Below are 26,045 nucleotides of genomic sequence, written 5' to 3' on the forward strand. Positions count from 1 at the left end.
TGTTGTTTGGTTTTTTCTTTTCCCTCCATTTTTCATTTAGGTACTTCTGGGCTATGTTCTGAGATGTTTCCTGCTCAAATGCAAGCAGAGATTATGTGGAGATCTTCATTTATACACAGACTGACAAAGGCTAGACATGCTTCAGAATTCAGGACTTAGAAGCTGTTGATATAGCTGTAGTAATCACATATAAAGATACACAATGGAAACAGCCTTGGGATATTGCAGATAACCTGGTCTTTTGATAACTTGTACGCCAAGCTTAAAATCTATATGAAAAGAACGTTTCCCCCAAAAAGCATTTCCTCACCTTTGTTTTTCAACTTGTAGTTTTAGAAGAGGTTTGGCCTTTTGCAGTTTTTAAAATGAAATATAGATTCATCCATAATTTGATTTCTTCCGAACTGCATTTTGAATTTTAAGTGGTGTGCCTGAATACATTGTGCAAGGTACTGGTGCGGGTTTATTAGCTGACATCTCATTTCCCCACCACTCTGAAAACAGTAAACTTTACTTGAATTTGATTTATTTAAAAATCAGTTACAAAAAAAAAATATCTGTTTTTATAGTTGTATCTCGAGTTCTGAGATTGTTCTTAGAGACGTCATAAAACATGCCAGATTCCCTTTTAATATTCTCATTGAGATGCAAACCGTGACCTTTGTTGATCTCTTTTAAAGAGTCTTTCTGCAAAATATGGGCCGTTCTGAGTAAAAGGCGACGGAGACAGGGAAGGTTGCACCTGTAAACTAGAGGGGCTGCAGCTAAACCTCGTATTGATGCCTCCATTTGGAACAGCCGGGGAGACCCGTTTACTTTTGAATGCACGATTCGCTGCCAAGTTGGCACCATCTTTCATGTTTATAGATTTAAATTCAGCACATGGCTTTAACTCTTCAGCTGCACTAGCTGCAAACAATTACCCCAAAACAAATGCTTAGGTATAAGCAGTTCGTTGTCTTTTCCATGCCAAGTTGCATCTGACCCTTTAGAAATACAGCTGAGAATGCTGTTTTAAAATGCCGTATTGGATATGACACATGCAAATAGCAAAAGCAAGCTTTAAATGGCAGTGTTTACAAATATTAAAGCTTAATGTAAAAAACTACTCATAGAATAAACGTTCTACAAATCACACAATACAGTATTAGGAAGATACAGTGTTTAACAGATGAGTCACTGTAAAAGATTCCGCAGTTAGAAAGAATATACTAAGCAAATATATATATATACATTGTTTAGGAGTCTCCTTTCTTAAGCTGGAGCAAATGTACAACTACTAACCTGGTGCAAACAGCATAAAATTGCCAGGAGTTGGAAATTCATTGGGAAATAAATTTGTTAAAAACCTAAAAAGAAAAATTAACTCTTAAAATATCAGTTCCATCACGAGATTGCTTTAGGAAATACATATTTCAATTTTGAATATTTTGATGGACAACATCATTTGCCAAACATAGAAATTCAATTTCAGAATCAGTAGCATGACTGATTTATTAAGAATGTTTTCAGCAATTGGATACATATTGCTTTATGTCTCCAATGTTTAGTAAAGGAGCAATGATAAACTAACTGTAAATGTAGTCGTGCTCTGAAATAAAATTTGAATCTTAGCTTCAAAATGGACAAATGAACACTGAATACAGTGATGTGGGTGACTACCACTCACACAGTGGAAACATAGGCTGAATCCCATCAATTCAGTCACTGCTGAGGTTTGGATATGGACAAATAGTAACCTTTGTTAGTAGCTCTATTGTACTGCAATTATAACAGTGATTTTTTGTTGTTGCTATTACACTCACCTGATTTGTTTTGTTAACCATTTGTAAGGTGTGCATTTGCGTAAGAAAAAAGAGTTCTTTCATTTACTAATAATTTCATTTAGCATTAACTTCTGCATGCATGCGAGTAGCGACCTGCCTGTGAAGCATTCAGTGCAATAAAAGGGTTATTTGCTAACTGAGAAAGCACATCTGCACATAGATCCTTTCTGTGGTTGGAAGTATTTTTATAATCATGGATTCGGTTCGGTACATGGGAAGCTCCTGATAGCTAGTTCTGAAAACAGAGTAAACAAAACTCAATTACACTACAAGCATGTAGATATAGTCGGACTTTAGAATAAGAAAAATTATTTTATAAATGATATTTTTCTCTCCAATTCTACTGACTGCGCTAACACAGCATATAACTTCCACGTAGCTTTTTTTGCTGGTTGTTTTACTCTTAAAATCCAGTAATTCCTGCATATTACATCAGATTTATGAAACTATTTCTTGGCATTGTTCTTTTCTTATGAGTCGTGTGTGTGTGTGTGCGCGCGTGCGTTCTTCAGTGGGTTTTAGAATTAAGGAGGTAAGAAGCACACAGGCTGAATAGTTTTACTTTTTGTAATGACTGTAGAATAGAGATTTATTTATTCATTATTTTTGGTTTATTTTGTTTTACAAAAATACACACTGCTTTCTAACCTAGTGTGAAAGACACCTTATTTGTAACAACTCCAACGTAGGAGAGGCAGCAGTTGTGTTAGCACATGCTTTTATTCAGGTGGATTCCATCAGTTATAAAACCCTTGGATTTCTGGCAAGTGAAAGCAAAAATTGCAGGCACCGTTTGGATGCCTGTGTTGCCTTTGGGTATCCTCCAGTTTTGCTTATCCTGTGAGGGCTGCAGCCCTGACCAACTAAGGGACTTCTTTAATTTTTTTATTATGGTTTTGGTAGTGAGCAGGGGAGAGCAAAGGCTGCAATTGGTTACTGAGTTTTCTGTGCCACAGAAGCAGAGTGAGTAGAATACTGACATACTGCAGTAATTTTGGATGAAGACAAATCCTTTGATGAGGTATGTGCAGTGTGCGGACATTTGCAGAGATTCTATAGTTAGGATTATTGTGAGCTTTCAGTTTTCCACAAAGGAAAAAAGATGAAAGTCATCCTTAGACAGTTTGTTTTAAGGTGTGGAAGGAGGATGGGGATATGGGATTTTCTTGCCTGGTTCTTCAGTTTTCCACTTTTTTCTTTTTCTTTTTTTCTTTTCTTTTCTTTTCTTTTCTTTTCTTTTCTTTTCTTTTCTTTTCTTTTCTTTTCTTTTCTTTTCTTTTCTTTTCTTTTTTGTAGTTGTTCAGGTTTTTTTGTTTGTTTTGTTGTTTGTTTGTTTGTTTTTGCATTGATTTTTATCTCTGAGTTACAGTTTTTGTCTCCTACTGGCTCTGCCTGTGGATGGACGGCTATGTCCAGACTTCAGCAATATGTATACCCTTGCTTTGAGGAGGTAGGATGCTTTTGATGCTTCACCGTTGGAGCAAATGATGGTTTTCCTCATTGTGTCATTATGCATTTCATAGATATTAAGAAAAGGCAGTGAACATGACACATATTTACATGCTCTGATACTGCCAGCAGCCTACTGAGCTTCATTTTCTTCAGTCTTGCTACCCCTGCCTCAGGAGAGGCCTCATCCCTGCCACCAGGAGGGTTTTCCTCCTCAGCCCTGTGTTCTGTCCTCCACAGTTTCCCTGTAGAGCTGTGACAGCCTGTCATTGTTTCCCCCTCGGGATATTATAGTCGCAATTTGCTCACATAGATGCCAGCTGATCCTAAGATCTCTTTTTTAAACTGTTTTCTTTGCATTCCCCCCTCCCCTCCCCCACCCCCAAACTCAAGTCCACGAGCGTACAGTATGGTTCATGAGCTGGAAGTAGGGTCTGCAAAGACTTGCAACTGCTAGGTCTTCTCTGTGGTGGATAGTAGAAGACCTAATGACAGATTTTAGTTCTGGTGACAGAAGACTTGTCAGGAAGTCTCATCTTCTCCATTTACCTCTTGCTATGACTAAGGCACAGTGGGAAACGTAAAGGACAAATTCAGCTGACAAACAGAACTTGGATCCCTGCAAAGGAGACTTATTCTCCTCCTGTCAAATCTTTGAAAGATCAGAAAAAAACTCTTGCTCTAATTAACTTTAGTGTACCCTCTAATATCCTCTGCTTCTGGACGTGCTGAGAGTAACTCGCTCACACTGAGAAAATTAGGCCTGACCAGGCCTGAAGTGAATGAAGATTCATGAAGATTCTAATTTTAATAGTGAAATGAAACTACTTTTCATTATGAAAAGTTTTAATCGTCGTTTCTGTACATGTGGGCTTCAGTACAGAAATGTGTTGTGCAGTTAAGTATAGATTTATTCATCTCAGCATTATTTTTATCCATCTATTACTTTAGGAAGTTCTAAGCATTTGCTTTCATTCAATTCAGATGCTCTAAAAACTGAATACTGGTTTTAGTCTTAAGTTTTTAAGAACAGTTAGGTTGAAAATTGAATTATGTTTACAAAGCATCAGCGTTTAACTTTTATCAGTTTAAAACCTAAGCCTTGGCAGTCTTTTTCATTGTGTCTTAGTATTTGGTGCATTAAGAGCTGGCAGCTGCTGTGGGATGGATGGGATGGTGTGCAGCAGGCAGGTCACTGGGCAAGGCCTGGAGGAGAACCAGAATGGAAAACCAGGGAGGTCTGCAGCAGCCTGCTCCCTCCCTGTCCTTCCTGTTGTCACTGTGTTTGTATGAGCTACTTTACCTTCCGCCCGGCCTGTGAGAAGGTGCACGCACAGACTGAAAATGAGTAGGTAAATACATGGTATAGAAGTAGGCTAAAAAGGTCACTGAAGGCACTGCCAGTCATCAAAGGTTTGTTTCTTACAAAAAGAAGGATTTGCACTAGTTGCCTTTATCAGACTTGTATTTGCCAGACATTAAACTGAGCTAGGTATTGTATATAGTTCTTCTGGGATTTTGTTTGACATAACCAAAGGATTTTCACTTTGCAGGGAATGTTGGCCTGGAGCGTGGCCAGTTCTGACCGCTTTGTGTAAATTTTGGGTGTCTGTGAAAGGGAAGATGCAATACTTGGTTGGGGCTCCTTCTGGCAGGCCTCGCAAGGAGTACTTTTCTTCTGTTGGTGGGGTTTGAGTGCTGCTCACAGAGGGAAAGCTCTGCGTATTCTGCTTCTTGTAATTTGGAGGGGCTATCAAAGTAATAATTGCTGTTAAAGATCAGTACTGTGCTGTGATTTAACGATAGTGAGTCTAATTCTGCAGCCATTTTCTTTTTTTCTGTGTGTGTATGCATTACTAGAAAATTATAAGTTGCAGGAGAGAGAGAGATGAATTAATTATTTTAGCATTTCATAATGCTTCACCTAAAAATGTATACTTCTGAACCAAGTGAAAATGAACTAAAAAATAAGGCTGAATATAATCTGATCTTTTCTGAAGGACATAGGCTTTTATATACTGATTATATAAGTTTCCAGTACGTCTGTGTCAAGTGCATGCATTGTGTTACTATCCTGTCTACAAATACGGTGATACCCATCTGGTATACTGGTTTGTAGGCATTTTTTTTTTCCATTAATCCAACTCTTTCGTGGCTTTTTCTAACACCAAGAAATTTCTGTTACTTCAGAACAACAGAAATGTAATAGAAATCAACATGTATGACAAATCTGTTTTATTACCTAAGTAAAGAAGTGCAGTAGTTGTGGTATTCAGTCTCAGATCAGTGGCACACTTTTAAGATCTGATAATTTGGTGGAATAGAAACAGGGTATTTTATTCCTCAAGTGGCACTTGCTTGAGTGCAAATTATGGCTTCAGGCCTTTAATAGTCTCCAGATATCAGTCTTTGGAAAACTGTGGCATTCCATTGCGTAACAAACATTTAGAATATTTTTAGGGAGTTTAACAAATTCCAGATCTCTGATCTTTGCACAGCAAAACTTCTGCTAACGAAAGTAACTGATTTGAAAACACAAGAGCTAAAGTAGTGCCCAGTAAAAATGTGGAATGCCCTAGTGTAATCTTAATGTAGTGTTTTTTTCCAGCATATTATGGAGATATGATTTTATGTGTGTATCAGCATTTCTGTCAGCATTGCATGACTCACTTAAGAAGATCCATATCCATATGGATATCCCATATCATATCCATAAATTTGGCTATGTCACAACTGTCTTATGTTTAAATATACTATGTGCTTAAATATCCAAAAGATAATCTCATAGGAATAACTCCCACAGATAGTCAGAGAAAGCCACTTGCTCAGTGCTGCCAGTTGCACACCTGAAATTCCTGTTTAAGGTCCTTTCCTGATGTCTGCAGGGGAAGACTGTGAAGATTGTGTAATGATGTTTCTGCAAGGAAGTTTTTTGTCTGCCTCTCCAACACAGCATTTAAATCTGATGCAGTTTCTGGTTGCAGGGAAATGCTGTATAATCATACCTCATCAGCTGGTGATAGAGACTATCACACTTCACTCCAGTGTGTCAGATGTCCAAACATTTGTCTGAGTAATATAGTTAAAGATTCTATTGTCATCATAGTTTATTCATTTCTTGAAAGGATTTTAAAACAGAAAAATTAATTCACTTACTAACTCCTAACACATTCTCTGAGTGCTTCTGAATAGCAGTTGGCTACAATCTTTGCATACAATAATAATTGGTGGATTTCAGGCAAAATCACCAGGACTGTACAGGAAATATTTGTATTATAAATCTTTATGGATTTATAAAGGTAATCTTGATAGAAGTAGACTGGACTATGCTTACGCTCTGTATTGGCCCTTGGAGCCTTCTAAATGCAGAAGATGCTGTAGTATGTCATTTTGTAAACAACGCATACACGAATACTCTTCGGCACTCAAAAACTGGTAAATACACCTACAGAATAAAAGGTTGTAAATACACAGCATGCTTTTAGCCTTCTGATGTGCCTTCAAAACTTCTGTGTCTTAGCTAATTTCTGCCTTCCAACTAGTAGTTGGCTGGGAGAGTACTCTGAGATTTGGGTCTCTTCCGAGAGAATGCTTGATGGCTCTCCTCTAGCAGGCTGCTCTGCAAAAGCTCTAAATGAATCCAGTGTGCAGTTCACCATCCTTCATGTCTGAGTTCAGCTTAGCGAAGGAGAGGTGGGAAACAAGTCAAAAATGACTTAGCTGCAGAGAGATCACTCCTGGTTAGGAGTCCAAGGAAGTTAATGAAACCTGAGGTTTGCAGAGTTTTTCTAAGCTAAACAAAAACTGTACTTCTACTGATTGTTTTGCAGAGTTTAGGGCCTTCTCTTGTAAACTTACGCTGATAGACACTGTAGATAGGTTGTAGCCTAGACAAGAAATAGCAAGTAAATGCAATGGGTAACAGTATTTGAACAGAATAACCATTGTACCAGTGGAAATTGCCCTTAGTTCCATCATTCTGTACTTTTGAGGCATAATTTGGTTTTCACTGAGACTGTCCGTAACATGGAAAATACCATGATATCTTTCAAAAGCTATTTTTGTCCTTTTATAAATGGTAATATTCAGCCCTCCAGAGCTAAAGAAACAGTCTGGTGTATGGAGGAAAACACTGTACTGCATTTTCCTTTTTAAATAATAGATGAACATAGATGAGCCCCTCCCATTAGTTGACTAATGAGAATTGCACGAGTTTTCTTTCAAACAAAATATATATAGTTGCTCCTGCTCACCCCAAGCAAACTCAATTGCTCTAATTATGGTTGCAAATCTCAACATTGATATCACTTGACATCACACAAACAGCAGAATAGGGCATTGTGTGCCCAACTGTGGTGAAAGTGCTGTATGTCCCAGTCTCATGGGTTTTACTTAAATTTTGTAAAGACCAGGCTCCATATTTTGAGTGAGCACTCTTTCATTATCTGCATCTGTTTAGCTCCGCTCCACCACTCCACTCCCCCTGTCCACTCTGTCCCCCATGTATGTAACTTGCAGACAGGTATTGCTACATCAGAGCAGAGGCAGCTGTACCCTTCTGTTCGGTTACGCCCATTGGTGCTAAATGGCACTGAATGACCATCCTCTTGATCTCACAGACATAATTATTGATAATCTATGGGCAATATATTTTCTTTAAGTTGGTGCACAATCACCATACAGCTTTTTTCTCCTGTTTTCACCGTAACGCTGCACTCCTCATGCTTCTGTGTGCAACTGTTACTGCTGCCTGGGACAAATTATTAATATCCTCAAACCACTGTTCTCGTTCCTAGCCTTTCTCTGCATTATATTCCTCCTCATTAGTATCTATATTAATGCTGTAAGTTTTCCAAAACGGACCCTCTCGTGACAATACCCTAAAATGAAGATGGGATATTAACTACTTCCACAGCACTAATTAGTGTCAATAGAGAATTCTGGAGAGCAGGTAATAGTCAAATATTGCCACCTAAACTCTTTTCTTTTCTTTTTTTTTTTCAAAAAGTGACCAGAAGTTGAAAAGCTCTATAGTGTACTGCACTTTGCAATTCTCTCTTTCATATCTTGACCAATATCTTTGTCTTCTTTCTTTTAAGTGGCACAATCTAAAAATGTTTAACCTGTTATCTGTACACACAGCCATATTTTCATCCAGCCATCCCTTTCTTTGGCACTTGGCCTGTGTAAGTGTTCAAATATTCTTCACTGAGCTTGAAGCCAGATATTAGCCAGAGATTACAAACACAGGAGCATGAGCTTGCATTTCTTAACCACATATTCTGCTATTCCACGCCAAATGACTAAACATAGTGATAACTTCAGCCTGGGAACTGTCTTTCTCAGGCAAGAAGACTGGATCACACAAAGGCTGCCCTCACAAAGGTGCTGGCCTCCTAACTCTCCATGTACAGCCAAAGTTCAGAGCTGACGTGAAACAATCTTATTGCAGTTGAATTATAGGGTGTTTGCACCAGCCAAGGCATCTCCTTTGAAGTCTGGAAAGAGAGCAGTGGGGAAGCTGATTTCTGCAGCTTACTTCATATGGACATAGATTCTATTTTGCCATTTTAGTAGCCTTTCTCAGTAAAGCCAAACAAATGCTGCACTTGGTGAAGTCTTGAGTCCTCACAGATCAGAAGGAGTAAGTCTTTGGCCTGGAATAGGGAATCAGGCATGTAGTCCTGTGGCATTCATATACTGGTGTATGTTTCCATTGTGTCCTGATACCCTCTGTATCCTGAGCTTCAGGAGATAAACGTACCTTGTAGCGTCCTCTCAGGTTGGCAGCTTCAGGCAGATTGCTTCGGCTATGGGGACATGAGGAATCCTCATCCTTCTCTGTAAGCAGCTTCCACACCCTAAAAGGAGCAATTTCTCAGGTGGTGCTCAAGCTGTTTAGCTCAGTTCAGGTGAGAGAAAACATCTCAAGCAACATCCATCCACCATGTGGTGTCTAGTGCCAGTGAGAGAAAAATCCCGTGAAAGCTTGTGGTAGAAGAGGAAGTTACATGAGGCTCCACCATGAGTAATGCATTCATTATTTACACGAGGTTTTCACGTACTTCAGTGGGGAGGCTGCCGGGGGGGAATGTTTTAGAGTAATTTATTATTTTAAATTTCTTTTGCCTGTTTTTCCCCATGTATAACTCTCCACCTTTTTGTAATAAAGCACATACGTAGAGCAGATCAGATGAAAAAAAAAAATGACTATACTGTTGTAATGTCTAAAATATGCTTATTCAGCTAAACATATTTTGAAATATTGGCAAAAAGTGGCCTGCTAAGTTCAGGCTGGAAGCAGTTTACATAGTTTCTGAGGCTATTTCCTCTACTATTCTATATACCAAGAGCTCATTGTGCTGCAGCAACCAGTATTTTTCTACCTCTAAAACACTTCTCAAGAAAAAAAGCCATTGTTTCAAAGGAACATGAACTTGTTCCCCAGCTACACATAAAAAGAATAACTGAAAGCAATAATAAGTTTGTTTTTTGTAAACAAAATCCATACATATGATTTTCTTTTCTCCCTCTAAGATCTTCTGTGTAAAAAGTGCTCAACTTAAAAAAAAGAAAGCACCACACTGAAGTACCTCGTTCTTGTTGTTTTATTATCAGTGTAAGAAAAGGTACTCGAGAGACTTTTATCTTTCAAACTTCTTACTGTGGAAAAAAAGCATTTCGAGATATTTCTATTAACAACATCATTGTGCATTAAAATGGAACTTGAGAGGAAATTTCCAGAGTAACAAATATTTAAAGAAAAAAGAGAAGAGAAGAGAAGAGAAGAGAAGAGAAGAGAAGAGAAGAGAAGAGAAGAGAAGAGAAGAGAAGAGAAGAAAAGAAAAGAAAAGAAAAGAAAAGAAAAGAAAAGAAAAGAAAAGAAAAGAAAAGAAAAGAAAAGAAAAGAAAAGAAAAGAAAAGAAAAGAAAAGAAAAGAAAAGAAAATGTTTAATTTATTCAGTCAGCGAGGTGCTGAAGTTAGTGTTTTTCAAATTAATACCTAACTGTTTGCAGCTCCTGAGTACTTAGACCTACACAAAAATACCTTTGAAGTCTCATTTGTTCAAGTGAAATTTCAATGATTGTTACTGATCTGTAAGGCTGCTCCTTCTACTTACTCTGTAAAAAGTGCCATTGCCCTGAAGGCTGAGAGCATCCTCATCTTTGTTTGACACATGATGGGGCCCAGGTACTGTCCCCATATGCCACTGCAATGTAGATGCTCAGTAATTCTGAAACCTTCAAACTGCACAGTATGCTCCAGTGTCCTTTAAGCGATGAAGGAAAAATTCTAATTTTTAGATGGGGAGTGGTGGTGTGTCTTAAATGAACAGAAAGTTCTGGATGTAAAAGCTTTGACTTATTTTTTAAAATAATTGCCCTGGCCTTCCCTAAATGATTGCAATTTTCTGTTCATTTTCTGCTAATTGCATGTGCAGACAGATTCAGGCAAAACATCTGTGGTGGCTCTAAATAGGAGAATTTCTTACAATGCATTCAAGTTCCAGATGAGCTTTGTCCTCTTGTAACCCCTTCCAGCCTGAGATCCGTATCCCTGTTGGTATCTTTCTGCAGAACCAACTTGCCGTTTCAGAGGTTCTGCCCATATCACAAATTATATGTGAGTGTATCAAACCTGTTCCGCTTTCTGCTGTGAAGTACACCCACCGTTCCTCAAAGCTGGACACAAAGCATTGTCCTCTATTATTTTTGCTCTATGAAAGAAAGAAAAACAAATCCCTCCTATTTTCTAGCTTTAAATCTTGATATTATGCAGTTGAAAAGTGTGGAAGACTTTCTGGGGTTATGCTGTGCTGTGGTTGGCGCGTTGCCTGACTGCCTTGTGAAAGATCCATAATTCTCCATTCAATGAGATTTCATGGTAGAAAATTCTGTCTATGTTGGTGTAGGTAGAATACCAGTATTGGGATGAAAAATAATACATCTTAAAATAGTGTAGCGGAAATGTGGAAGAAAATCCAGAAAAGCCAACGAAGTATGAATCATGCAATCAAATGAGTTCTAATGTAAAAGTGTATTGTGATGGTCTTTGATGTTTGTTTGGTTTTTTATCACCTGTTAGGTAGTTTTTGTACGTAAATTCAATAAGTTACAGCTCCTGTAAACAGCTTTTGATTTGCTAGATTTATATCTACATGGGAGAACTTTAGTCACAAGTATGTAGGTTGCCTGAAAGTAATGCCTCCTATTTATTTCAACGGAAACTACAGCAGATACAAAGAGCACAATAAGACTGTTCGATAGAGCACCTTCTCTGCTGCAAGACACTTGTTTTCAGTGTAGTCACCACCATTAGCTATGCATTTTTACCAGCAACGAATAAGAACCTTCATGCCGTGCTTCTAAATATCTGCATGGCTCTCTGGAACATGGCTTGTCTTTCACACTGCTGAAACTCACCACCCACTGCCTCACTGTGCTCACACTCACCATCTGGTCTCCATAAAAGTCCAGCAAACATTGATAAATGTTGGTGGGTGCCATTTTTTCTGTATGGAGGAATTCAATGACACACCTTTGCTTCATATCCACTTCCCTACCAGACACCATTTTGTCAGACCGCCCCTCCGCTGCCATCTGTCATGCAGCAATAAAACGTAATAGAATATTGGTGGGAAGGTTCAGCCTCAAATGCCATCCCACCAACAACGGCCTCTGACGTTGTGAACAAACACATAATCAAAGTGCAGGCATTGCTATCAGGTTGAAATTCAGGTTGAAAGCAGACCAATACAGATTTATTCTACAATGTACATAATACTAGGAGTCCCACATAAGATTGTGCATGAGTTTGACAGATGTATCTGTATGAAAACAAGCAGGCAGAATGTGTTTGGCCACTTTTTCAAATGACGAAATAACTTTAAAAATGCAATCTAATTAGGATTGATTTCATTACTCCACTTTCATCATTTATTTTACTTTAAGTAATTCAAAAATTAATCTATTTAGTCTAAAAGAAATGTGAAAGGTACCTTTATAGTGTCAGCATGCATAGTTATGTGGAAGAAACTAAAGACACGGGGCAAAATTCATAAATGTTGCTTGTCAAGCAGTCTTGTGCTAGACTTAAATTCATAAACAAAAAGGCATGTTTCAGTAGCAATCAATGTTGTGAGAAAAAGAAACAAAAGATAGATAGAAAATAAGTTAACACACCTCGATTAGTTTAAATTTCTAGTTGGTTAACTTTGACTTTTTGATTCAGTGAAGAGAAAGGGAGGGATTCCACTTCTTCCACTGCTTCTCCACTTAAGTACCAACCTTACCTCTCAGTAGTGTGTGGCCTTTTCAAGAATATGTAAAAGCTTCTCTTAGATGGTAAAGATAAGAATAATGTGACTTTTATTCAGAATTTAAACTGCAGTTGTGTGGTTGGGAACCACATAAAGAAGGGAGCTCCAGCACTTTCTCGTCTCCTAAAGGTTTTTGGTTTTTTTTTTTTTCACTCACCTTTTAACCTTTCAAAATTAACACTGTGCTCTGTAAACATAACAGCTTTAAGTCTTAGTTGTACTACCTTTGTTCAGTCACTTTTCAGATTGAATTTCTCCATAATTACAAGAGTGCCGAGAGGTGAGCTGTACCTTTTCTAAACAAACAGGCCTTTTAAGATGAAAAAATGTTATCAGAAATATGCTAATGTTTCCTAATGCTGCGCTTTCACATTCAAGCTTATTTTTTCATTGAAAACATCCATGCAGTCACTAGAGTGCCTTCAAAAATATACTTGAGTGCCTTACATTTCTGTTTGGAGTATATGAAGTCTTTACCTCTTGAAATGATGTTTTAGCCTTTGTCAAATTTGCCCTGAGCAAGGTTAGTTTCATGTTATAGAACTGTACCAAGAACATCTGACCCAAGCAATCAGCACTATTCCATTGCGAAGATGTTGGTCATTACTTTGGAAATGATGTTATCAAAATTTTGCTCATTATCATCACAGTTTTAGAATATTTTGTGTCTAGCATACATTCAGACAACTGTTTGCTACTTCACTAAAGCATGCAATTACTCTTTTTGGAAACTGTCATCTGAGCTCACTTCAGTTCAAGATCTTTGGTGTTGGCATCGTTATGTGATAAAGTAGAAGCTTATTCTTCCAAAGACCGAACCTGCCTTTTGGTACTCAAGATTTCCTGTCACTATGAAAAGAGGATTGATGGTTAGATCTCTTTGCAGTGAGTTTGTACGGGGTCACTGGCCGCACACAACAATTTTCTTTTCGAACATCCTCACTTTTAACTTCACAGCATGATAGCCATGATTTTGAGGCTTAACAGTTTTCCTCCCAGAGCAAGGTTAAAGCGCTACTGCAGTCAGAATATCTCAAAGACACCTCTGAAAGTTAATATTAGCATTCACGTTAATACAGATTTCTCTAAGTAATGATTTTCAGCTTTAGGGATTCTTCAAAACACCTGAAATATTCACTAAGCAAGGATGAAATTTCAGAAGATGTAGGACATGTTCAACAAAGTGCTACTGGAATAACATTTGTCTGAAATAACAACAAACTGGTACTGGCTGACTTTCTAGCAAGAGTCTTAGGGGCTTCGTGCTGCTGAAATGTAAAAGAAATGTTCGTTCTCTGCAGTCTTTCTATTAGTCTTCTCATTAGTCATAGCTAATGTGTACTGCATTCAGCTTGGACACAAAAAGTGGAAGGCTCAGCAACCTGTTACATCTCATCCAAAGGCATTACTGCTACTGCAAGCTCCACCACTGAAAACTTATGAGTTAAACTTCCCTCAGATCCCAATACTTCCCATTAATGAGGATCTTCAGGGGCAGAAAATATTTTTTAAAACCAGTTTGATGTCGTGCTTCTTTAACGCTAAGATTAGTTCTATTAAACTGACAGAATGCAAAATGCTACATAAAGCAAATTGTGCCATGCAGTATAGGGTTAATTTTTTTTTTTTTTTTAAGAAAGAGTTGTGTGTGTATTTGGCAGAAATGCATTGGGACAGGTATTTTGCTTTTTTTTTTTGTTTTAATCCAAGTAAATTATAAATCTGTTAGGTTTGGTTCCTCATTTGGTTGTGATCTACAGCAAGCATTTGCTACTGCCAATGAAATCTGGGGGAAAGGTGCTTCCAACTCGCAATGCCAATATATACAGCACTGTAGACAGCCGATTAACTTGAAAAGCAAGGTTCTTCAGTTCTCAGTTTGGGTGCCTGGAATGGATAGATTCTTGTACCAAATCCTTAGTCTCTGAAATGGAGGTAGTATCTCTCCTTCTTCCAGCTCAAGAGATTTTTGTGAAGATAAAGCAATAGATCTTTGAGAAGCATTCAGGGACTGAACTGCCACAGGAAAACCTTGTAATTCGGTCTGTAATTCAAGGGGAGAATCCAGTAAGCAAGGCACGGGGCTTCGGGTTGTTTAGTGATGTGAATGCAAAATACTGAGGGGCTGCTAACGCTGATTCTGTCTTGTTTCACAAAAGCAAGGACTCAACAGAAAAGACAGAATACAGGCTTGAGATTGAGGATTGTGTTGCGCAAAGACAGTGTAAAAGAAGTGTCTCCACACAGTTGATTTTATTCCTACTTTTTCAGTTAGATTCTGCACCCTTTAATCCTGTTTGAACAAGATTAGCCCTTGTTTTAATCAATTTTAACACATGTATGCATGCACACGTTTTTGTGAACGCACATGTTAGCGCATGTAATTTTTTGCAAGTTAGGGGGGATGAAGAGCAAATTGCATAAACAGAGATTATATCTTGTAGCAGTCTGCTAGCATCCAAATGAGTCACCAGAAGGAGTGGAATATCCTGAGCCATCCCATAGCGCCCTGCTCCTCAAGCTGACTGGTGGCAATAAGGAGATAATTCTCTATTTAAAGCACCTCTGTAGAGAAGCAACGCTGATGTTGGCAATTCAGTGTCCTCGGCACTGGTGTCCGCTGGCACCTTTTTGCCTGCTCCCATTTGCTCCACTGGCCAAGAAGCTCAGTTTCATCGCAAGAGGAAGTGATGTGTTCAGTGCAGGTGGAATCTTTGGGAATTTTTCCTCTTAAATTTCAGCAAGCCTCTAGCAAGCGTACATGAACTGGCATTTCCAAACCTTTATAACCTAACTGAAATGAAGTGGCGTAAGGCACTTCCTACCAGGCTCCCTCCCTTCCTCATCTCCTTGCCAAGCACAGGGACGCAGAGAAAAGGTTTCTGTGATTTGCAATGTGGACCAAGGGATTGGTGCTTCCACGGGCTTGTTCTTGGAAAGGTCTAAGCCACTGGGCTGCAGATTTGCAGATAAGTTATCCCTGAGGCACACACCTGGTGAGAGAAATTTTCAGCCAAACAGTTTATGTTTGGCAAAGTTTATAAGCAATTGAAAACGCAGTCTTATAACAGGAGGTATCTGGCAGTCTTAACAGTTGGCAGTTGTGCCAGCCCCACCTATAATATTTTTGGATCATTTAATAGTGCAGTTAAGGTTTTTAATGGAGTCTTTTTTTTTTCCCCATTAAAATTCAGCTAAATACAGGCGTGCAGCTTCCTCGTACTGCTTTGAGCTACCTAGCGTAGAGAGATCATTTTAAGTGAGCATGGTGAGTTTGCAATCGCTAACCAGTTAACATAACCTTCAGAATATTGGGGCGTCTGTAATTAATTGAACATGTGTGTAAGAAATGTGAGAAAATATACTAAAACTATCATTGGCTTTTTCAGATTCAATACCCACAACATACCTTAAATTATTTTTTAAAAGTATTTGTACATACGTTCTAAGAATTACATTACTAAATACAAAAGCAAACCATTTGGGTATAACTACTTGCTTTCCACGTTGCATATGAGAATGTCCTTTATTCTGACATGTTCAGGCAATGAAAATTTTCTGGGTGGTGTTAGTTACAAAGATTTTGGTGAGCTGCCCAAAGGGGCTTCGTACAGCCAAGGCAGAAGAACAGGTGACATACAGTAAACACTGCCTCAGAAGGCTGGTCATGGGAGGGAGAGACAGAACCTGGTCCTCACCGATCAGAGCAGCAGTGCTTCAGCTCCCCGGTTTCTGCCATTGCAGTCATTACCAAATGCCGCCCAGTGGACTGAGGGACTGGAAGACATGCCAGTGGATGATATCAGGGTCCAAAAACTGGGGCCTGGCAGTGTTTCACTTCATCTCTCCTTTCCATCCTTGCTCAGGACATTTATTAACACACTGAGCAATGCCAAGGGGATCACAGATTGTTGGCGCAAACCTGCTGACCGCCCCAAGGAGATCAGCATAACTGGCCTAGCGCACATCTGGATGGATGCAGCTAGCTGGAGCCTCCCCAGCGCAAGAAAGATGTGGGGATGTTGCAGCAGGTCCAGAGGAGGGCCACAAAGGCAATCAGAGGGCTGGAGCACCTCTCCTATGAGAAAAGGTTGAGGGAGCTGGGCTTGTTCAGCCTGGAGAAGAGGAGGATCCGTGGAGACCTCACTGAGGCCTTCCAGTACTTGGGGGGAGCTTATAAACAGGAGAGAGACCATCTTTTTACATGGCCCGGTAGGGATAGGACAAGGGGGAATAGTTCAGAACTAAAAGAGAAGAAATTTGGGTTAGATATTATGAGGAAGCTTTTTATTCAGAGGGCAGTGAGGCACTGGCACAGGCTGCCCAGAGCAGCTGTGTGTGCCCCATCACTGGAGGCATTCAAGGCCAGGTTGCGCGGGGCCCTGGGCAGCCTGATCTAACGGCTGGCAGCCCTGCCCACGGCAGGGGGTTGGAACAAGATCTTTAAGGTCCCTTCCAATCCAAGCCATTCTAGGACTCTCTGAACACCCAGAACTCATACTTTGAGAAAAGAAAAAGTGTTTTTTTTTTAATAAGTTGAAAACTAACGTGCTTGGTTTGATCCAAGCACGATGGCTTTAGCTTAGCGCACGTGCATCTGCTTGGCAAAGGGAGCACTGCACACTCGGGAGAGGCCGGACTACGGGGAGGGTGGCAGCACCCCAGCAGCAGCAGCAGCAGCAGCAGGCTGACGTGAGACCTTCGCGTGTGGATCGCGGCCGTCAGAAGCGTGCGGTACCGCGGGGCTGAGCGCTGCGTGCCGGGAGCACCAGAGCGGTGCGGAGCGGAGCTGTTAAGCTGTTCAGTGTTGTGACTGCTGCGCGCTGCGGGGTTATCCCGCGTCTCCCTTCCTACCCGAGCGTCGCAGCTGCTGCCTGCGCGTCAATCGCAGCGTTCCAATCCGAAGTACTTTCTCCTCCTTTGAAGCGCTCGGAAGAATTCAAATTACACATCTTACCAGATCTCACTTACAATATCTCTTTAGACAGATAACTTTGTAAATACTCCTTTAACCTCACTGCGTGAAAACACATCAGCCTACGCTAAGGCCGACGACGGAGCTTCCCCCCCTCACCCCCGGCCCCCACGCCAAGCCGAGGCGGCGGGCCGCAGCCAGTCCCTGCCCTACTCGGTGGCTGCCCGGAGCCGCGCACAGCCCCACGTGACCGCCCCGCGGCACAGACGCGCCGCAATTAGCATTCACGCCGAGCGCGGGCAGTCTGCGGGGGGGCCGCCGGTGGGGAGGAAGGGGTTAACGCGGGCAGCCGGCTGGCTACTTCTTCTTCTTTTCCTTTTTTTTTTTTTTTTTTTGTCTTCTTAATTAATCACCCGCCGCTCCGCGATTTAAATATGGAAATGGAGAGCGGCTCGCAATTATTCATGAGCCTGCCGGCGGCCCCGCGGCGCTCCCGACCCCGCCGTGCTCGCCCAGTGAAGGGAGCGGGGCCCGGCGCTACCTGCCGCCCGCCTGCGGCGGCCGGACCGCCCCTTCGCCGACCTGGGGGCACAAACGAAACAAACGAGAGGCCTGGCGGCGGGCTTCGCCCTGGGCTGGCACGGCTCCGCGGCGGGCGGCCTGTGAGCGCGCAACATGGCCGCCGCGGGGCGCGCTGCCGGCACCAGGTGACGCTGGGGCTGCGCCGGGGCCTGCCGCCCGCCCGCCCGTCCTCTCCGTGTTTATTTGTACGTTGAGCCCCTTTTTTTTTTTTTTCCTGGCACTTTTTCTCCCGGTCTCCGGCCTGTCCGTTTAAACGCAGCGAGCGGTTAGGTGAAAGCGAAATAAAACCCCAGCGCTCTGCAGCTAATCCTGTCAGCGCGGAGCTGTTAGAGCCGCAGGGCGGGAGGAGCGGCGGGGACCGGGCGCGGGCTGACAGTCAGGTGCACCTCGCCAGCGGCGTGTGCGCGCCGCTCCGCTCTTCCAGCAGCCCCGGCGCCGTTAAATAAGGGAATAAAAACGCTTTGAAGGCAAAAGCCGCGCCGTAATGGCAGCTACAGCTTTCGCAGGGGGCATGCGTTGTACCAGAACGAGCCGTCGCTGCGGCGACGGAGGATGTGCCGCCTCGTTCTGCGGGACTGCAGCATTTAGAGATGGGCCCGATTCCTTCTTGCCGAGTGAACGGCAAAGCTGCTCCGCGCGTGCTGGGAGTTGCCGTAACCGTGTGGCTTTGGGAGCTCGGTGCGGCTGCGGAGCGAAACAAACCGGGGCGAGGACGGGGATCTGAGCTCCAGCGAGGAAGGAAGGCGGGAAGATCGGGCTGCGATAAACAACGCTGAAAAATGGCAGGAGAACAATGTTTACTTTTGAATATATGGCCCGCTGCCAGCCTGGCGCTGGTTTTTAGGTTAGCAGAGGTTGGAGGAAGGGCCAGACCGAGGCGTGGCTAGCTGCTGTCAAGGAAAAAAAAAAGTCTGCAAATTGCTGTCCTCAGCTTTTTTTTCTCTCCTCCACCCCCCCCCCCCCCCCCCCCCCCCCCCCCCCCGAAGGAAAAAAGGCAGTGCTTGCTCTTAGGGCTATTAAAAATGATGCGGAATTTTAACCATCTGCTGCACCAGGTACTCCGCGCTGGTGGTGCCACGGGTCTGCGTTTTCGCAGAGGGGAGACCTGCAGAGCTTTCAAATTGCAAAACTGCGTTTAAGCGTTTAAATATTTCATGAAATAGCGCCCTTAAAGCCAGATTCCTTTTCATTGCGAATTGAGAAATAGGTTTTAACAAATCGAAGCGCTTTCCATCCTTAACGTGCTGCCAGGAAGGGGGGGGGGGGGGGGTTCTAAAAGGGGCACAGGTGTACTGCTGAGGACACGGTGCCGGCGCTGCAGAAATGCTGTCACTGCATGCACTGTAAGGCTCCAAAAACGACCAGAGATAGAAAGTGAGCGTTCTGTAGCCTTGTGTTTTCTCCTAAGGGCTTTTGGCTGAAGTGTGCGAGACGTAACTGCGTGTGGAAAGTCATCTCTTGCACTTGACCGGCTGCTTGTGTACGTATCGGAGCAAAATTGCCTAATGAATAACATGGAGACCGGAGAAGAAACCGGGCTGCCAACATGGCCTCGTGAACTATGTTAGTATGTCCAGCTCACAAGGGAAGACCGCTTCCAAATAATAATGGATGGAAAAAATGTTTTTGAAGTGGTGAGGCTTAAAGAAGAAAATAACAGGAATCTTTAATGTGGTATTCTTTTCATAAATTAGATTAACTATTTAAGTGCCATAAACAGCAAATTAAATATTTCAGATATTCATAAATCAGAACGTAATGTTTATCTGGAGTAAGACTAAGAAAACCGGAGGTTATTGCCTCATAATTCATCTGTGTATTTAAGATCAATTAGCGAGTAAATGCAGAAAGAGATTGTAGTGAAGTATTTGAGGCATCCGGTTCCTTTGAAAATGCTTTAAGAGTGCTTTTTCTCTTATAAGATCTGTCTGTACTGGCCTGTTACCTAAAGTCGCTGGTTATTATTTGTAACAGGGAGGGCTGGATTTTCTTTAAATGAAACATCTATAATCTGCAAATGAATGTTGAGAAAGGCATTTAAGTTATGAAACCAACATAAGGGCCCAGTTAAACCTCTTCTCTCAATTTTAATGATTAAAAAACAAAAGAACAACAACAACAAAAGCCCCTATACTGTAGATGTCTTGAAGATGAGGTAAATTTTCTTACTTTAAAGTGGGAGATTGGGGGCTATATTTTACCACCTGTTGCCTAGTGCAGAAATGGATTCAGTGGGAGGGAGGTATTCAGTGATCCTTCAAGCCTCTGCTGTCTGTAAGGAAAACAGCTTCTTTTTAACTCTGCTTTTAGGTGCTGCATAAAACTGTACAATACATTTGCTTCAGACAGTGCCAAGGAAGCATAATGAGGTGTTTAGTCACAGTTCAGATGTGTTACTGGTAGAAAACAGTATGGGAACTGTAGGCTGGGTTTTCAAGGGAATAGTCCTTGTCATCCAGGGTTGCCTGAATCCCAAGATTGTATCCAGGCACTGCTGGGACACTCAATTATCTGTTTGTTTTTTGCGAGGCACTTATCTGCTGGAGATTTTGTTTTTCCTGCAAGGCCTTCATTATGACTGGGGATTTTGCATATGTTGGGTTTTGTGTTTTCTGTTCGTTGTTGTTGTTGTTGTTTTTCTCCTGTTTACTCTTGGATTTCTATTTGCTCCCTTTCTTGTAAAGCACCTTTGTAGATACGAATGCAGGAAGTTTGGAGTAAGCGAGCTTTTCTGATACAGATTATATGAGTGGGAGGGCCTAACAGGGGGGTGACTGTTTCAGACAGGTAGAATAATGACGTGGTAACATTGTCCTCGTAGTGTTTGCATTTAAAAGTCAGTGTTGTGTACCAGAGTGTTCCGTTATGGTGAGAGGTACACATATTGCCTAATACTCTGCAGTATGCAGGAGAAAGATTTCTGCATGAATGAACGTGTCTATAAACACAGCAGTGTTGATATGATTCTGCAAGTTAGTTGTATTTTACTGTATGTGCAAATGTATATACAGCCAGTGTACTGTATCTAACCTTGTGTTGTGCAGGCTTTGAGATTTACGAAGCTGTATATTGGCAGCCTATTAGGATGCAGGAGCATGCAAAATGCCTTTGTGAACAGCCCTTCTAATACTGAAAGTGCACAGTATGTTCGTAAGAGTATTCTTCTGTGATGATGGAGTCATAAATGAATAAATAAGAAGTTAAGTGGTGGGATTATAAATTATTTTGGACTTGCTATTATATAATAACTGTAATACCAAAAATGTTGTCGTCCTCAGGCATTCATCTTAATATAACCTTAACATTTTTATTTTAATATCAATTTGTTCTTTCAAGAAACATAATAGCATTGAGCTGCAGATTTCTGTCACATTATTTAGCTCTAAATTAAAAACAAAACAAACAAAAACTTTAATGGTAATTTCCCTGCCCTTATGAGAGCTGAACAGTAGTACCTTTGTGCAGTTGTTGCAAAAATTGAGATTAAGTTGCTTACCCCTACATATGTATTTTTGCTTTATTGTTGAATCCCATAACTAGTAACTTGTAAAGAAGGGTGTTGCTGGGTTTCTTTTTCCTTTTCTTTTCTTTTTCCTTACTTTTCTTTTCAGGGGGAGAGTGGTGGCTGTTGTTCTGGGTTGTTTTTTGTTTGTTTTTTTGAGGTACTGGAAAAAAGTGTTCTTATCACTCTGTATTTCTATTCAATATTCTATTTAGCCATAGAATATGAAATGTAGTGTAATTAGTGTCGTTTAAATAATGAATTAAAGTCAGCAGGTGATACAGTGTGCAAAACTGTTTATAACAACAGTCGATTTCTATAATGTTCTATGTACTGTGAAATTATTGATGATGTAAATTGTGTAAAATATAACAACAGTAAGTACATGTTGAGTGATAATGCAGTATTATTCTGTTGAAGATACAGTAATCCAATTCATTGAAGAGAGTACCTCTGGAACATCTGTCAAAGCTTGTCCTGTTTTAGTTTCTATTACGAAGTCCGTAGGCTTATTCCAGGATATTCTGAAAACCCTCTCATTTGTTGTTTTTACAGTAGCAGTGGAATAGGTAAAATATGACATTCTAAAAAGAGAAGAGGGCTTGATTCTACTGTCAGCACAGAACGTTCTTAATGACGTTTCTTGTGATTTGAATAGAGCCAAATCAGGCCTACCAAATTTGTTTGAAATGAAACAGAAAATCAAAATATATTTGTATAAATATACTTATTTGTTTCTAATCTGCTTAATTAAATCAGCCATGTGGTATCTGGTGTCCATTAAAAATGTACTTATGATCTTTTTCCTATTTTTTCTTTTTTTTTCAGTGCCTGGCTTAGAACGCATTTCATGGTCAGTGGAAAAAAATGAGGAAGAGGAGGGTGTGGCTGCTGCTTAGAGAAGCTGGCTGTGCATGCAGGGACTGGCTTTAGGGTTGTGATCCTTCAACCCCACAGAAGGAAGACTTCTCCTAGGTAAAAGAGATTTTTTATTTTTATTTTTTAATAATGAGAAATCAAGTAGGCATGTAATCCTGTTATTTTTAAATCCTTACTCATTAATCTCATATTAATGCATATTTTGAAAGGATGGTCAGTTCTCACAGTTGTTGAGTTTGATGGCATCTTTAATTGCGTCTTGCTTTGCCCCAGATTTCTTGACTCACTAATTATGACAAAACCCACAAAAACTAGTTGCAACATTTTTAGTCTAGTAAGGATAGTGCTTTGATGTTTTCTTTATTGAGAATATCCACCACGGGACTGATCTTGTAGACTCTAAAGTCTATCTGTAACCAGTTCTTAATTTCTGTGCAGAATGCTTCACTGTTAGCCCCTGCATCGACATGGATACACTTAGATATTTTCTTCTGCAGTTCCTTCTGTTACGAGTGAAACTACATGATCACAAAAGGTTGGAATGAGACTTAGAATATTTTAAAGTAAAAATTCTTGAGGAGTGAGATCTTGACAGTGTTTCTAGTAAAAGTGTGCATATCTTGCTTACACTGACTATAAGGTCTATTTGTTGATAATACTTATTTACATTCTTAATAGATGTTAAACCTCTTTTCTTCTGCAGGGACAACGTATTATCACTGTGTTTATTCCTCCCCTGTAGCAAATGTTATTTAAGTATTTTGAAAATGCGTGGCTTTTGTTGATGCTGTGAGTGAAAGTGGAGCTGCAGAAACTTCTTCAGTAGTTTAACCACTCATAGGTGTGGTTACAGAATCTGTTCCCTCATCTCCTGTCTTACATTTGAGCTCATCATCTCATAATTATGTATCCTTGTTCTCCTTTGAAGAGCAGCAGCGTGTGGGTTGTGGTGAGGTATTATCACATTTTGGGTGAATTGTTAGCCACAAGACTGAAGGGTAAGTGTAGCAAACCACCACACAAGTGGCAATATCCCAGCATCTGACACACATCTTGGAATCTCTCAGAATTATTAAATGAGTTTTACAAATAACGATGTGTGGATGGGGAAAAAAGATAATAAAATAAGGAAACGCATTTGTATTGTGAAGCAGAATCTTGTAAGTTCTTCCTAATTATTTAAGGTGAGAGGAAAAGCAGGTAGCAAAAAATACGTGCTTCCAAGTATTTTTGTGAAGTTTGAGAAATGCATTGGTAGCATTGCATCAGGCACAGCAGCTAACTTGGAGGATAAATTATTTCATTCTTACCACATTGTAGTAGGGGTGGGAAGAGGTTTTGGGGATCATTGTTTTTGACCATAGCAAACATTTAAATGTAGAAATTACTGCACTGGATTAGATCTGCAGTCTAATGCTAAGTCTACCCAGACCGTTCTTACAAAGGGTTGGTTGGTAAGAAAATGCAGGGCAAAAACAACCAGCATTTGATCCTTCTGGAATACCCTGTCCTTGTCAGAAAATAGTCCAGCCAGATACCTTGGCCAATGGCTTTGTTACAGGTTTGTGCAAGGGTATTTCCAGCAAACGATCCTATTTAATGTTACATTTCTATAGGCTGTGCATAGAACAGTATTCTTTCAAAGTCTCACTGATGTCCCTTAATGAAGAACTGTGGCACTGATTTTCACATGCTTACCTACACTTAGTAAGGTAATATATTTCCAGAGTTTTAATGCTGCTCATTTAATTTTACTGCGTGCTCTCCTGTTGAACACTATACGTAAAAAAGTACAGTTCTGACTTTCAAAGTGTGCATCTCTGTCGTGTCCCCTGTTGCTCATGTGCTTGATAACATCATCACTTTGTCATGTTACATGGCAATCGTCTCGAGAGCCAGATCGTTTTGGTCACCTGCCCTTACACTCATGTTCTGTGGTTTTAATGAGGTAAGGTAAAAAGAACTGTAGACAGCATTCTTCTTGAAGGTATTTCCCAGTCAGGTACCCACTGGAAGCATAGTTTCTGTGCTTTTTTGCATGTGCTGTTAAAATTGTCTTTTTTTTTGACAGTACTGTTGAATTGTTGTGATGGCACCCCGATCTTTTTCCTTTGCTGAGAATGTTGCTATGCAACTTACTTAATAATTACCAATAAGTATTTATCATGTTGTTTCATACTCGTTTAACTTTGTTAAATTTCTTCAGTAATCCAAATACACTCCAAGTGTCAATTTTGCCACTTTGTTTTACAATTAATTTTTCCCAGACTACTAAATAATGTTAAAAGCTGATGCAAGTGTAACTTCTGCATACAATTACTGTTAATCTTTTTCTTCTTAAGTGCCTTTTTTATCCCTACATTTTGCTTTGGGCTACTTAGCTCGTTTTTAATCATGAGCCTAAATTTTGGTCACAATTGCTCTGTTTTCTTTATGATCTTTGAGTCACTATCAAAGCCCTTTTGAATGGCCAAGTAAATAATAATTTCACCTGCAGATCCACTCCAATATAAAAAGATGTATTTTTCATTACGTTAGCTGTATTGTTTTTCTCCCCATTCTGTAACCTCTTCTTAGACATTCAGGTTAACATATTTTCAAGTAGCCTTCCAACCATTTTATTAAATGCTAGAATTCATTGGCATGTAATGTGGACTATTTCTGTGGCTATTTAAGGAGTACCACTCTTTCATTCCAGATAGAAGAATGCATTTTCTTTTGGTTGGAAACGCTGATTTTAATCTTGAGCAGCCTGTCTTGTCTTTTAGTTTCTCCAGTTATTTCTGCACTTTCTGTTTTCTTATCTGCTGCTCTCTTGCCCTTTACTTGCAGAAGAAGAGATTAACGAGATGTAATCTGCCGGGTTCAGAAAATACAATTTAATCACTTTGTTAGTACAAACCTTTTTCAATGGTTTCCACCTGCTCTAGGCCTAAAAAGAAGTTGTTCTTTTTAAGATAAAGGCTGCCTCTCAGTCTGTTTGGATTTCTGGACATTGAGAGGAGTGGTCAGTATTGTTCCACCCAGAAAAAAATTGATCTGTGCAAGAACTTTGTGTCACAGAGTGACATTTCCTCCAGCTGTTTTCCTGTTCCAAGAGAAGAAACGTCTTATTCCATAACTTCTTGTAGGGTGGTTTTACTTCCCATTTTGGATTTACATACATTGGCTGGAGTGAAAGAAAAAGAACTGGAGAATGAAGGACATGCAGGCTGAAGGAGGTGTATAGTCTTGCATTTCTTCAGGAGGGTTAGTGGTTGTAGAGATTTTTGTTTGTTTTTTTCTTAATATAGCTCTCATCAGGAACCCAGCTATCAAGAAATGTTAACGTGGCCATATATATGAAAAGTTGAGTTCACTCTTTTGCATGACTAAAGACCTCAAGGTCATAATCAGCCATTATCTTTGTTGCAGTTTTTCTTCCTCTTTATTCACTCCTTTTTTTCCCCCAATACTATTTCAAACCTACCAGACAACTGTTGTGCAGTCTTCTTGCTTTTACTGTATGTCAATAAATTGTCTTTATGTCTTTGATTCCTTGGTTCAGTCCTTATGCTTCTAATCCCAGTTTT

At 40.4% G+C, this 26,045-nt stretch overlaps 1 protein-coding gene across 35 annotated transcripts in view; it reads left to right on the forward strand.

The window, feature by feature from the left end:
* PPARA (peroxisome proliferator activated receptor alpha) overlaps positions 1–26,045 on the forward strand; it is a 278,561-nt gene that overhangs the window by 61,281 nt on the left and 191,235 nt on the right. For 26 of the 35 annotated variants that reach the window (XM_046942058.1, XM_046942110.1, XM_046942293.1 and 23 more), the window contains exons 1-2: positions 19,396–19,655; positions 22,423–22,569. The gene's annotated coding sequence lies outside the window, so the exon portion shown is untranslated. Of the gene's footprint in view, positions 1–17,238; positions 18,937–19,395; positions 19,727–22,422; positions 22,570–26,045 lie in introns of those variants that run through there. The other 9 variants (XM_046942185.1, XM_046942207.1, XM_046942261.1 and 6 more) reach the window with 6 other exon arrangements.

This window comes from Gallus gallus, chromosome 1 (assembly GCF_016699485.2).
Source record: "Gallus gallus isolate bGalGal1 chromosome 1, bGalGal1.mat.broiler.GRCg7b, whole genome shotgun sequence".
Lineage (NCBI taxonomy): Eukaryota > Metazoa > Chordata > Aves > Galliformes > Phasianidae > Gallus > Gallus gallus.